The sequence below is a fragment of the Corella eumyota genome, chromosome 1 (genome assembly GCF_963082875.1).
Source record: "Corella eumyota chromosome 1, kaCorEumy4.1, whole genome shotgun sequence".
NCBI classification, from domain to species: Eukaryota; Metazoa; Chordata; class Ascidiacea; order Phlebobranchia; family Corellidae; genus Corella; species Corella eumyota.
The window spans coordinates 10,415,307-10,427,096 of NC_137490.1; positions in this window are offsets into that span (position 1 = coordinate 10,415,307).

An 11,790-nucleotide genomic window follows, 5' to 3' on the forward strand; every position below is an offset into this window, starting at 1 on the left:
GGGACAATGCATTTTTATAGACCCCATTTTTCAGGGGGCCCAAACACTAAAATTTCAAACTTTTCAATTTTAAACATCAGCAAACTTAATTTTTTAACAACACCTAGTGAAAAATTAAAACTAAATGCATTAAAATTACAAAGGGTAAGCCTGTTAGTTATATCATGAAATAAATTACGATACAGGCACCACAGATTTAAAATCTGATCAGAGTAAGACCTTGCACAACAACAAAAAAACATAATCTAGTTTCATAATAAATTCGTTAAACTAAACATTAAACCATCTGAAAACTTAACTCAAATTGTTACATAATAATAATATTAAAATGAAGTAAAATAACAGCTCAACAATAATTAATAAAAAAAAAAACATAGGACTAGACTAACATCCTATTAGAAATGACCACAAATTCAAATTGAATATTTTTTATATAAACTAGTAAGTAGCACATAACGTAAACAAAATTTGTTTTAAAAGTACAGCCTATTTTGTTAATGGCAAGTTTTTTAAGAATAAAAACTTTTGAATTTAAAACTAAATTAAAGCGAATAAATTACTTTCAGTAACTATCAATGTTTGTACAAACTTTGTCTAGCTGAATTACTTATTGCATGTATGGCAAGCCCATTGATAAAATTTGACGAAATTTTAACATTTAAAAATTATTTTCAATGCCCAGCAAAAAATATATATATTGTAATTAAGCTTTCTACTTTAAAGATACCTCATGCTGAATATCACTAAACCTCTTTATCAAATAAATATTTATCTTTATACAAGATTAAAATTTAATTTTGTAAGAATTAGAGGTTGGTTGATAAAAACAATTATTGTTTTTTATAATAAAAGTAGCCTACTCTACTTATAACATTGACCGCTTGTATGTGGAAATTTCAATGCTATAAGTCATTTAGCATTTTTGAATATTTTGGTATAAATTGTTTTTTAAAAGTCGTAAGAAATACACAATAGATAAAAATGAGGATTCCTAGTATTTGTAATTCACATAAATGGCCTTTTTAATACCTACTCCTTTAATATCAACCCTCAACTTGTATGCAGAAGAAATAACCAAAACATTAACTAATAAAAATACTTACAAGGCTAATGATATGGTAATAACATTTATAAATATGCAGCATTGTTTTTTTTATTAACCTGCTAAAATAAATCCTTACCAGTTTACCCTGCAATAAATTGACCATATTTTTTTAAGTTCTAAAATTGCATTAATTTTACAAAAACCTCTATAAATGATCTAAGAAAGATAATCCAATGCAATCAAAACTAATTTTGGCAAGCCAACTTATATTTATTCTACTGCAAGAACATTTCCTGTTAACTATCTACTGATTAAATAAATCTTACTTTTAAAATTATGTATCTTGCTTTTAAATTTAGTGTTTAAGATAAAGTTTTGAAATAGGAATTTCCTTTGTTTTTAACATTTACATTGTACTACTGTCTAATATTTCCCTGATTTTCTCTTTAATTAAATTAAAACACTATGTACAGTAAGAAATTAATATAGTTGTGTGGGTTGATATTGTTTTTACCAGAAGATATTCTATGCAGAGAGCAAGTTACATTAAACTTCCTTTAAACAAAATTTATTTTTAAAATGCTTTCACTTTAAATATGAATAGTTTGCACTATAAGCCCAAAATATTTAAAAAAAAAGTCTTGTCACAATTCCTATCATGGTCATTTTTTTATTAAATATTTATCAATAGCGCAAATTACAAAATAGCTTTTTTTTCTACTTTACTTTTTTGACAAAACTTATATATATATAACTGCCAAGATATTTTTTTTTCAGAATCAAGTACAGGCATTTAAATCTAAAATTTCTATTATTTTTAATAACTTAAAATTTAAATAGAACTGTGACACAAACTTAGAACTATCAACGCAACATCGTCATTATAACCTAACTGTATTATTGCTACATGTTACCAATGAGAAAGTTTGTTTATATTTTAACATCACATTTCAACACATTTAGATAATTATATATAACATACTGTTTATTGTTATTTTGTACATGGTATTATGTTTTTGGTGTACCACACTGCCTAAAAATTAGTTTTTTATATTAAAATATGGCACAAGATTCAAAGTTTAAAGAACATAAAATTTAACTAGGAAAAAAAATATTAACATTTTTGGCGAAATATCTGACTATAAAATATTTAGAATGTTATGTTTTAATTTATGTTTTTTTTTCAATTGTAAAAACAATTACTTAATAAATGCAAAATATGACATATTTGAAAACTTACCTGTTGGTAAACTTTAAATTAACTTTTTAATCAATACTCTGTTACTATTTAATCTATAAAGTTAACACAATAACAACACACTTTACTCAACAAAAAAAAGTGTATATGTAAAGCAAATTTTTCTAATATCAAGTCCCAAACTTCAGGCAGTCAGATCTTACAACTATAAGTTTTTCTGCCAATATTTTTCTTATTTGAAAATACAAATGATTTAACTCTCTGTCTTTGTCGGTCAGTTTGTAAGCTCAAACTGACTACGCAAGGGCAGTATAGTTGTTGTGCAAAACTGATAAAAACAAAAATATCCACTGTACCTTGTATGAAACATTTTTCATATAAATTTATGATGTAGCAGGTAGAACACTTTGTAAACTAATAAAACAGATAACTAATGATAACGTAGCTTAACAGTCCGACGGAAAACTAACATAATATTGTCTCAAATAAAAAATTGTGCAGCTGGAAAATGGTAGAACCAAAAATGAAAGAAGCGCTAAAATATCGCGAAGATATTATTAATCTTTACGTTTGTACCTTGAAAACATATCCCTAAAATTAAGCAGTAAAAAGAACCAACGTAAAACGTAGTTATACAAAATCCAAAGTTTAATTAAAGTTATGCAATTAAAGGCATTAAGCTGATTTTATTAAATTTTAGGTAAATTTTGCATTTCTTGCAAATTAATGTGTTGATATAAAAAATTACGTCGGTTATACAAAACATATTACTTTCTGGTATTTGATAAAACAACATTTAACCGATAACCACATTTTTGAAATTTACCAACAATAAAACATTTTTACTGACCTTAGCCTAGTCTAACCGTCTTTTAAAAAATGTTTTTTAATTTCTAAAAAAAATTTGACCCAAATTTTAGCAAAATTTGGTTTTCGAAGATTTTGGTCGAGTGGTTAACTGTTATATGGACGGTAACTTGTTTAAAATTTTGTAATGATTTTACATGGCAAAGTTTTTATTAAACATGGCAGAGTTTTTTTTATTTTATTAAAGGTATTATTTCGATAGAAATCGAATTTTATTTTGTAGCTTTTAATAAAATTATTGATTATTAATCATATATATTGATGTTAATCAAAGCTATATAAACCAAAGTATATATATGGACACAAGTTATTTAACTGATTTAACCGGATTGTTACGTTATTATTTTAAGTTTAAACATCAAAATAGGGGTTGCATTACAGGTATAAAAAACGACGAAAATTTTAACGAGAATTTTTTGATTTACAAAAACTTCTTACGCAGAAAACAAAAATTTTACATAAAAATTTTTTTAAAACTTTTATTTTTTTTAAAAACTTTTTTTTTTAAAACTTTTATGATTATTAAAAATAAAAAATTGTAATGGCTATAAGAAATTATCGTACGTGCATTATGAAATTTGTCCTCACCTGTGCATTATGAAATTGGTCCTCAATTTTTACTTATACTACAAAATATTTGATGTCGTAATTTTTTTTTGTATATATCTTTATCCTCGATGTGGGAAAATCGAATGCGCGACTTAAACATAAAGAAACATCAGCTACTCCGACCCAGTCTCGAGTTGCCTGTGGCAGTTTGGGATATTATAGATTATAATTGCCCGATAAATATACTGCTGATTGAGTGCTGACTCAGCAGGAGTTTATACCGTTTATAGAACCTTACTGAAGGGCCCTACTGCATGAGATCAGTGGGAAATAAACCTACAACCTCATGTGTGGTGTAGCAAGTGTTCAAGTGTTCTTACCACTACACCACGCTGCCAGTTTGTTATAATGATAAGTTGGTGACATTTTATTGTTATCTATCTTCTTTCCTTTATTTTAATCGTATTTTTCAAAGAACAACACTACAAAACAAATGCGCGTAAATGTGCCTTAAAATTAGTAAATGAAAATTCCGGTTAAATTTTTAGATTTCTAAAGCAAAATAACTATGTTTTTTCTTAAACCCGCAATGCATTTTATGACTCATTCAGATTTTCAAATTTTACTTTCGGTCACGTGTTAAATTACTTGTGTTTATATAAAGACTTTGATATAAACCTCTGATTTAAGTTGGTCTTTAATTTCTTTTCATGTTATTGTGTATTTTAAAACGCAATAAGGCTTAGTTGGCGACAACATTTTTTTTTGTTATTTAAATTTTTTGTGTGTTTTTTTAATTTTTTCTTTAATTTATTTTTCTGATTTTCCTTTTGGCCTTGTGTTGAACTTCTTGCGTTAAAAACAATAGAAAAAAAATATATATATTTTCGAATATTGTGGCAGATCGTCACAAATAAAAAGTTAGTGTTAAAGTTATCCTCAAAGCCTAGACCTTTTCTTCAAAATAGTATTATTCAATAGTTAATACTTACACTGTAAAGAAAACACATAGTGTAGTCGAATAACCTGTTTTATAAATACCTGCTCGTGCAATTTGTTTTTCATTTTTGTATAAGTTTACTATTTTGACGTTTTAGTGAATGTATTTACCGATAAATAAATTTATGTCGAAAAAAAATGTTTTAAATTTGGCATTGCAATTACAACTCTGACATGAAAAATTAAATATGTTATGTTAACATTTTTTACCAACAACACTGTCTACATAAATTTAAATTTAAATTGTGTTTAAAAAATCCAAATAACTGATTTTTCATGTTTTAATATATTAAACTACATTTTAACAGATCAAATAATGTTATACAAAAAATTGTTCTTAAACACAATTTCTTGAAAATGAATTTAGTTTTAGATATGAAATGGCTGAAGGTTTAAACGTTTAGAATGTTAAATTCTAATTTGCCACTTCTCAAATACAATAAATAAAAAAAATAATTTTTCGAAGCAGAATATTTTTTTCAAGCGTTCGCAAAAAAAATATATTGCGAACCGCTTTTTAACAAGAAAGAATATATTCAGCCAAATATTAATCCATTAAAAAAAATGTATTTCCAAAAAAACAAAAAAACATTATAAGGCATAAATATTTTACAGATACTTTTTACATTGATATAATTACCTTAACCAACCTATTTAAATAGTAAACTACCTAAAGTTGTATTACATTTTTTTTCAAATATAGAGTAGTTTTAATCAAAATTACTGTCATAAAAACAACCCCACAGTAAAACAAACTAAAAAAATGACATTGTTTAATTCTCGTTTGTCTTAAAAAAACAAGTATTTTTATTTTAAATAGTATTTTAATTTGCTGTCACATATGACGAAATCTTTATTGGATAATCATATTTTAGTACTTTTCCCACCATAGCAAACTAAAACGATAAGCTTATTATATATAATTTTGTTAAAAAGTGGTTTCGTATTTAGAAATATATTAAATTTGTTTCGATAAAAAGTTTTAAATAACGAAACAGGTAATAAGAAAATTAGACCACCAAGGATGTCTAACAAAAAAACACAATCTAAATTTTTGCCTGTCGCTGTATGAAATATTCAATAAACAGTTCGACCAGATTTCGCCAGATAAAGATAGGATTTCTTTTGATGTAGCCGACGTAGTCAGGAAGACAATAGTGCGCAGGTAAAGGAACTTAAGTCAACTAATCTCTTCCTCCCCCGCTGCGCTGAAGACACTTAAGCTTACTAAGTGTCGCCTTTCTAGGAGTCAGGAAATTTACGATGATTATGATTGCCCCATTAAGGAAAGTCATTTTTAAAAGAGAACATACGTTCGAGTTTATTTATTAGGTTATGATGTTATTATTTTTATTATTTTTTGGTTTGCCGTAACAACAAAAAAATTTTTTATGTCTGTAAATACGGCTTGTTGGCAAATTCAGAATAAGTAACTAAAACGAATTTATCATTTTTTAAATGCAAATTTATAAAACGTTTACTATTCCACTTTCAAGTAAAAAACAATAAAAAACGGTAAAGATTTATATCGTTGGTTTAGGTCAAAACAGTATTTACAATTTTGTTTCAGACCACACAGAGAAGTTTATACCTATAAGTTCTTCAACGTCATAATAGGCAACAAGGCTTATATTTTAAGCTTAGTAGGCAACGTCTGGCCTGGCAAGCTAATCCTAAAAATGTTAAATTTTATTCTTTGTTTGTAATCGGTTATTAGTTTTCGTTTAGACATATAATATATAAAACATTTTCTAAAATGATTTCTACCAACTTTTTTTAGTATACAATTAGGCCTATAGTCTTTACAGGCATATGTAGAATAACTTGCTTAAAAAAACATGTTTATAGTTAATGTTTAATATATAATAATATACAAGACTAAATGAATACACATGCTTTTTTTCTTTGCCCTTGAAAAAATTCTATCAACACCTTTACATTAATACACCCGCAAATATCATTAAGAAAGCATAACCAATATAATTACCTATTACTTGCATGTTCTAATGTCTATTCTATTAAGAGCAGAATAAATTTCATGTCTAAAAAACAAATATTTAACAAACGTGTTCTATATAAAAATAAAACATTTTTTAAGACAGTAAGAATTAAATACTTACACGATAATGCTTTGTTTTAGATTATAGTGTAGTTATAATATTATAGAAATAAAACAGATTACGGATATTTTATTATAGTGTGTATTGTGTTGTCTTAATTTTATTTAAAATTAAATATTTTGTATTATAAAAAATATGTAATTAAACTATCAAAGTAAAGTGCATCTAATATTTAAAATAAACAAAAAAATCTAATTAGTAATGTTGTGTATTTTTATGATAAGTTTAACAAACAACATGTATTAAACAAACAGTTTTTTAGCTTGGTTAGAAATTTTTCGACGTTTACATTGCCCTTTTTCTTATTGTACAATATAAATGACATGACATTCAGCCATTTTGTTTAAGGTATAACTGTTGAAAACTAAAGAAAAAATAATTGCTGAAACTAACTTCTATATTTTATTAGAACATGTTATAAAAGGATGTGTTAACAAATTAATTTAGGAGAATTTGTTTAATGATATTTTTTAATTTAAATTATCGTTACGGTGATCTTGGTGCATCAATATCTAGTGGTTTGCGGCTTGGTAAAACAAAAAGTTAAAACCGAAAAAAAATTGACATTGTCGGAGCTTTAGAATGGATAATGCCCCTAAATACCTAACTGAACCAGAACTTCTATTAAGCCAACCAAGTCAGTTAGAACAGCAACATAGTCATCAAGAAGACGAGTTATTAAAAGATTACTACCCTCCATCAAAAAATTGTGAGATTTTGAATCAAAGTCAAGAGACTTTTACAACACTGCAGTCACCAACTCTAAGTGCTTTGCACGGACAAGAAATAATTTACAACAAGACAAAAAATCACGATCAAAAAGCTTTAATCAACTCGACGTCCTATTATCAGTTTTCGCCACATCCACAACTGCAAAGTCAATTTTCTACTATACAAGTGAAAGAAGAAGACGCAAATATGGCGTCTTATCCTGTAAACCAGCCGTATTTGCGTACACATGATTTCAATCAAGCAACATCGACGACAAATTATTCCGCAATTAGCAACTCTTATTACCTTCACAACACTTTGCAATCAAATCCACGTCCACTTTACTATGCAGCAGGGAATGAACAAGGGGAGTTTGTCGAAACAAACAACTGTGGAAATCAAAGCACTTCGTCGGTTATAAAGCAAGAGGTCCAGATTAAAGGTAATATCATAAGTTAATTTGTTTAATTAATATAATTTTTTTTTTAAGTTTGATATAGTGCATAGTTAATAAGGTTTTGTAAACAAAGAGTACAAAAAAAAATTTGTTTTTTAGACCTACTATCACAGTGGTGTTAAATCGATTATTAAAATTAAATCTCTTACTTTTTTGTTTAAAATTATTTAAAAAATACTGTATTTTAAAAATTTTATATTTTCTTTTTTTTAATATAAAAGATATATATAACATCAGAGTTTAATACAACAAAAAATATTTAATAAATTATCAAATAAATTATTAAAGTTATTTCAAACAAAAAAAATAAATTAACAATCATCTATAGAGGTGGATGTATGTTGTTTAATGAATTTTTAACATAGCCTAATTTTAGCCAATTTAAAAACTAAATTTTTTAAATATTTTATTAATTAAAAAGAGTAATTAAATAATTTAGTACCTTGGATTAAAATATACACCAATTGATTTGACAGTCTGACAGTATAGGTAAAAATATTATAATGACAACGGTATTTTAAAGATTCCTAAAATGTATCATTTAAAATAAATGTAAATAAAGATTTTTAATTAAAAAAAACTAAGCAATAAATTTAAAAAAGGCTTATTTTTTCTTGATATATAAAATTTACATGCCACATAGAGTTTAATCATGAAAAATTATAAATTATGTTGGCTTAAGAATGGTGGCAATAGTAATACAATAAACTTCTAATGAATTATTAAAATCTTAAAACTTCCAGCTTTTGTGGAAATTTAAGATTAATGTAAATCTCCATGGATAACTTCAACTAATTAAGTCAGAGTCAAACATAATATTTTAAGCAAATCAATATAAATGTTTTCTTATACAATTTTCAATACCTTACTTAAGTAATATTACGGAATAATTTTTGATCGTTTATTAAACGCACTTGATGTCAATTTATGGATTTAATTTGTGCTTGAAAGTATTTGCATAAACGATTACACATCACTCAGGAAATTCTTTTGTGTCGATTTGGCGCCGGTTTTAATATTTGTTTAAAGATTTAACATTAAAGGTAAATTCATATTCCGGTTTTTTAAATTAAGTTTACCTTTATTAAAATAAAATAAACTTTTATCATAACTTTTTACCACGCAGACTTTATATTTTAAATAGATGATTTTTTTACCTAATAGCAATTATAATAAAATATTTATGACGCATATATTGAAACGTAATAATGGGTTGTGTGTGACTTCGTTCTACCACAAAGCCCTTAAACCTATGTTTAAAACATGTCTAACGGCCCAGAGTCGGGTAAGAGCAAGTTTTCAAAGCAAATTATTTTCCAAGGAATTAAGTAAAATTATTGGCGCCGATTTTTGCACATTCTCTGGTATTATATGATTCGACGGAGCGCAACATAGGCCTATTTTGTTTACTATATTTCGTCAGTGGCAAATCCTCTTCGTATATAAAATGCACTGGTATATAAGATTTTCTGCTTCAACAATTCGCATCTTAACAAGGGTCTTTTGTTAAAGTCTTTATATTTTCGTTGCTTTTTAATTAAAAATTGAAAATTGTTTTAATTTTTCTAAACATGTTTTTAATTTAAAGTAAGAATGCACCTATCCATCAAAACTACTCCTAAAAAATGTAACAAATCTTGTCATAGGGTTTTTAATAAAAACATTTAACAAATCCCATTGTTTTAAGTTAACTAATACTGTTGGTCTGAAAAAAATGTTTAGGTTTATATTTAAAACTTTTAAAATTTACTGAAAATAGGCCCTCCAGCAAATGCGCCATTTTTTGAGTTTAACTCTTGATTTTTTTTATTTACTTCAACACGACAAGACCAAAAATTTTATTTGTTAATATTAGTTTTAAATAAAATCTTATTTCTTTTTTATTTTGGAGGTATAATTTATTTTAATCCAGTTTTGATAGATTTAGTTATATTTATTTATTCCCTGCTCCGACAAAGTTGTGTTTATTAAGATAGATGTATGTTAGTTATATTTAAAAACAATATATTTTAAATTTATTTAAAAAAAAGTTAAAAAACATTACATAACAAATTTAATTGATTATAACTTAATAAAAAGTTAAACAAAAAAATTTGTTTTAAATTTTATTTTTGGGTTTTACTTCATAAAACTTACTTGTTTAATGTTTAACGTTGTTTTAATAAGAAAAAAATAGGTTTAAATTTTAGACATTGTAAAAAGGTTGAGCATCCGCCTTACAAATTATATTTAACTTCTCAAATTATCTTTTTGTGGTTTATTTAAACCCTGTTGTAAGGTGTGCGCATTAAATATTGCTTGCGCACCACAAAAGGTCATTTTTGCTGTCCCATGATTTTGACATAAATATAATATTTATATGTATATATACGTATATATTTATATCTTTTTAAATTAAAAAAATTATTAAGAGGTGTGGCTGCTAAATATGTTTCAACAACGTTTAAATGACTTTTACGGATTTCGTTATTATCAAAATATTTTTTGACATAATAGCTTATAATTTGTGGTGTTTTTTTCTAACTATCTAAAAATTCTTTAGTTTTAATTAACGTATTTGTAATTTTTATGCATAATTTAAAAAACAAACAAAATACTTTCGCAAACAGTTTGAAAATGTTATAACTTTTATTAAATTTAAGGTATTTCTAAAATAATAAATAATTTTTTTATTTAAAGAAAAAAAGTGCTTCGAAATAAAATAAAATTCCACAAAATTATTTTTCTTAGAATAAAATATGACTGCGTTAAAATCACCATTTAAAGTAATACTGTAAGATATTTAAATAAAACTTTGTTCTTTGAAACAAGATATAAATGAGATGTCGTAAATTAATAAGCAGTTATATATGCAAAGCCTTATTATAAAAAAACAAAATAATTTAACATCAACAGAATTTTTAATCTTATTACATTTTTTGGAAAAATAGTTATTTCTTTATTTTGACACATGATTTTGTTTTTTTTTATCTGTTGCAGTGATTTACATTTAGGTTTTTATTTTTCATGAATACAAGGAATTAACAAATAACATTATTTTTAAAGAAGTTAAAGCATTTTTTGTTTTATGTATAAATAAAATTATGATAACGACATTGCTTAAAATACTTTCCACGAATGTTTAAAACCGCAGTTTTAAAAAGTCATGGTTTAAAGAACGGTTATTGATAAAAATGTAATCTAATAAAGTTTGACATGTTTAAATTAAAGGCCGATTGCCCTTTCTAAATCCGAGCTTTTTTCCTCTTACCCCAAAAAATGTTAAATTGGACCTAAATACTAAAGAGTAAAGAGAAATAAGGCGCGATCTGTATTATAAACAACGCTAAAATCTAAGTTTTTTTAGGAAAAAAATTTTTGAAGATGTTGTTATAGAAGATAAATAACTATAATAAAACAAACTCTCTTTAGAACCCAATTTAATACATTTAACAAATAAACTGTAAAAAAGTCTACAAAAATATTTGATTTGATTAAAAAATACCTTTAAATAAAAATTATTTTATAAAAACATGCATTTAACTTAAAAAGTATATTTAATTTAAGAAGGTGTTATTTAAAAATTCTTAATAAAATCTATAATGTCTGCAAATCAAAGTTAATCTCCAATATTTAAAAGCATGTCTTACAAGCTATTATCTGTATTAATTTGATTTTACAAAGATTTTTAAACATAAATATAGTTGTTTAAATTTTGTTCCCCTATTACAAATGACGATGTCGCCACGCTGCGGCAATTTAATACAATTTGTGAAAAATACTCAAACAAAATTTCCTTCTAGTAAAAAGATAATGTCAACGTGAGGCGCTAGAGAGCGAATTTGACTACAGTTAAGACTGAATG